The 3,397-nt window shown below is 35.9% G+C and overlaps 1 pseudogene; it reads left to right on the top strand.

Annotated features, from left to right (window-relative positions):
* The first annotated feature begins 1,421 nt into the window (after positions 1-1,421).
* The window catches only part of LOC102814752, a 5,939-nt pseudogene continuing 3,963 nt past the window's right edge, over positions 1,422-3,397 (top strand).

The following is a 3,397-nucleotide window of genomic DNA, read 5'->3' as shown; positions in this document are numbered from 1 at the left end:
CATCAGTATTTTAAAACAGTAAATTAGTTGTCAGCAATTTGATTTTGACGTATACTGACCTCATTTATAATTTGTATCAGAGTAGAACTGTGTTCCCGTGGATTTTCAATGACTGAAGTCTTTTGGATGCAGATGCCCAGAGTTTTCTTCTTAGGTATCTCTGCATGTATTCAAACCCTCAGCTTTTCAGTTAGTAGTCAGTCAGTGCTTAATCTTATCTTATTCAGGGACTTCAGCATTCAAAACACCCCGTTTTAGACCTTAACACCATCATCATCCTTTTCCTTAAAGGAACTCTCTCTTTCTGCATTTACTAGTTTAGCATGATAGTATCTCATGCTTGAGCCTTTGTCCCATTCTTCCCATCACTAGATACTTTTCATTCCAATTCAAGCATCACACAGATGTGTGGATAATAGGTACTGCAGAGACTTTGTCTTAGACATCTCCATGATTCCCATTACACTCAGCACTATGCCTTTTGAACAGGCTTTTGATAAAAGTTTGTGTAGTGAATGGATAGAAAGAGGTATGATAGGTGTCAGCCACTTCTGAAACATGAGTGGTAACCCTCGATAGAAAAAAATTACCATTGTGCTTTACAAATGCCCTTTTGATGAAAATGAGCAAGAAGATTAAGCTATAAATACTCTTTCTGGATATTTAAACAGAACAAAAGATTATAATAGTTAACATAAAATGCAATCATGTTTTAATAGATGCTGAAAATTAAGCAGCTTTATGGTGATAGCTCTTAAAACATTTCCATTACCCTTATTGTTATTGTTAAGTGTCTTCAAGAGAGCTATAATTTCTGAAGACTTAGAAATGGCCCAGTCCTATGAATTGCACTGAAGTTATGACTATGGAGCCTATAAATTTTATCTTTAATATTAAGGGATCAGAAAATGCCTATACAAACTACAGGTGGTCCCCAATTTACAAGGGGGTTCAGTTCTGACAACTCCATCTTAAGTAGATTCTGACATAAGTTGAATACCATTTTTTTTGAGTTTCCATTATTATTGTCTTTTATTATCAGTATCTTAATAAATTCAATTTTTGAACAGCAGCAAGTGGACTTCTGATAATGATAACATCAGCAAATTATATGATACAACAGTGTATGTAGTATATAGTGTTGATGATAAGATGCATGCACACACATAAGCAACAGACAGTTTTAAATGCAGTTTATTGTAACTCTAATATGTCATAAATTAGAGATGACCTGTATTAGATATTGTCAGGTCTGCAGTTGGATTTTGGCTAATAAGTTAGCCTGCTACTGTTTCATGAATACTTACAGAACCATAAAACTCATGGGCCAGAGAGGAAGGACTATATTATACAGTAATTTGCATGCTTTGCATAGGTTCCCATGCCTTCTCAAGGGGCAAACAACCTAGTTGGAGGGCTACATGCAAAATAAGTTGTGTTATAGGAGAGGAACTCTGAGTTTTGGGAACGTGCTCTTTGATCCAAAGGAACATTACCCTTCCTCAAGAACTTTGGTTCAACATACAGGGCCTTATTTTCTTCACATACTCAACAATAAAGCACAGGGAGGCTCAGGACACTTGGTGGATGTGTCTTTAAACATACGTCAGGTAAGAATTTATATTCAGAATAACAAGGATACCTTTTTGGCTTCTGAATCTAAGTTGTTGACTGTTGCAATTAATATCCTTCATATTAAAAGTTTCTTATTGTTGAGAAAATTTTATATTAATTGTTATTGCTTGGTGCCATTGAGTTGGTTCTGACTCAAAACGACACTATGTATGACAGAATGAAACACTGGCTTGGTATTTTGAGCTACTACATCCATAAGTATAGGTCAAGTTCATCAAATTGTATCAATTTATACTTGTTTCCTTTATCAAAAAGTTTTTAACTTCCTAGTCAAGTTCTGATCATCAAACCATCAAATGGGTACTATCTGCAAGTTAGAGCATTTTTGTGCATCTTTTCTCACTTCGTATCAGCTAGATGCTTCACTCTTGGCTCCAGTCCTCCGTGGCTATGTCCTTGTTTGTGGGTTCAGGAGTCCTCAGTCTCACCATACTTTGGACCAACCAGCCCTTCCTCATCTCTCTCTCATCTTCAGGTGATGGGAGTCTATATAATTTGATTTCTTGACTGCTGCTTTCATGGAAGTTGATTTGGATCCAAGTATAATGAAATCCTTGACAGATTCAATCTTTTCTTCATCTAGCATGATGTTGACTTTTGTGAGGATTTTGGTTTTCTTTATGTTGAGGTGTAATCCATAATGAAAGCTGTAGTATTTGACCTTCATCAGTACATGATTCAATTCTTTTTCACTTTCAACAAGCAAGGTTGTATTATCTGCATATCATATTTGTTAATGAATTTTCCTCCAATTCTGATGCCATATTATTCTTCATATAGTCTAGCTTCTCAGATTATTTGTTCAATATACAGGCTGAATAGGTATAGTGAAAGCATTCAATCCTGATGAACACCTTTCCTGATTGTGAATCACTTAGCAACTCTTGTTCTGTTAGAACTGCCTATTCATCTATGTACAGGTTCCTCATCAACACAATTGATTGTTCAGGAATTTCCATTCTGTACATTGTTATTCTTAATTTTATCCGCTGTTGTCTAGTCAAGTGTCTTTGCATATTCAACAAAACTCAGGTAAACATCTTTCTCTACTTTCAGAATAGATCCGTATGACATCAACAATGATCTACTTTGTTCTACATCTTCTGAATCTGACTTGTATTTCTGGCAGTTTCCTTTTAATGTACAGTTTGTAATTGTTTTTTGAATTATTATTTTACTTGCATGTAATATTTTGATATAAATTTCAACATTCTGTTGAAGCACCTCTTTTATGGGATGGACACCAATATGGATCTATTTGAATTGGTTGGTCAGGTATCTGTTTCCCAAATATCTTGGTATGGAAAAGTGAGTGCTCTGAGTGTTGCATTCATTTGTTTAAACATCCCAACTGGAAATCTGTGAATTCCTAGAATCTTGATTTTCACCATTGATTTCAGTTCAGCTTGAATTTATTCCTTCAGTACCATCAATTCTTAAAAAAAAAACAAAACGTTTTATTGTGAATTATGTGATAGTTTTCATGGGTGAACATTAGTTTTATATTCATTCTATTGTATAGCCAATGTATATTTGTGTAGCTATTGTATATCGTCTCATTGCCATGGTTACAATTCCAACCAACAGGTATACCCTGCAAGCCTACCCTTCCCCCGCCCCCCTCGGTTTTCAGCACACAGCCCCTCTCCCTTTCTGGATCTAAAGTCCCCAGCTGCTCCATCTCTCCACGTCATCATCTCTGCCTCTATTTCAGGCATCACTGCTTCTCTGGGTAGGGTCCCACTCTCTGCTATTCTCCCTT

Source organism: Chrysochloris asiatica, unplaced genomic scaffold (genome assembly GCF_000296735.1).
Source record: "Chrysochloris asiatica unplaced genomic scaffold, ChrAsi1.0 scaffold00176, whole genome shotgun sequence".
Lineage (NCBI taxonomy): Eukaryota > Metazoa > Chordata > Mammalia > Afrosoricida > Chrysochloridae > Chrysochloris > Chrysochloris asiatica.
Note: the sequence above shows the minus strand (reverse complement) of the source record. Positions and strands in the feature narration are given on the sequence as shown.